We start from the raw sequence: 353 nt of genomic DNA on the forward strand, positions 1-353 counted from the left end.
GATACTTTATGAGTTTGCATAATATTACACTAGACAAAAAATTAATTTACATACATATAAGAAAAGTTATTTCCCCTCTCCCCCTCTTCTCTTAACCCTTCCTCTCCGTCTCTCCCTCTCGCTCCCCTCCCACTCCCTCTCCTCTTAAACTTTCCCTCCTTCTCCCCTCTCCTCTCAATTATTCCCTCTCTCTCCCCTCTCCTCTCACTCATTCCCTCTCTCTCTCCTCTCCTCTTAATCCTTTCCTCCCCCTCTCCCTCTCCCTTTCTCCCTTCCCTCTCCCTCTCCCTCTCCCCCTCTTGCTCCCCTCCCACTCCCTCTCCTCTTGAACTTTCCCTCCCTCTCCCCTCTCC

This window comes from Penaeus chinensis, chromosome 16 (assembly GCF_019202785.1).
Source record: "Penaeus chinensis breed Huanghai No. 1 chromosome 16, ASM1920278v2, whole genome shotgun sequence".
NCBI lineage: Eukaryota > Metazoa > Arthropoda > Malacostraca > Decapoda > Penaeidae > Penaeus > Penaeus chinensis.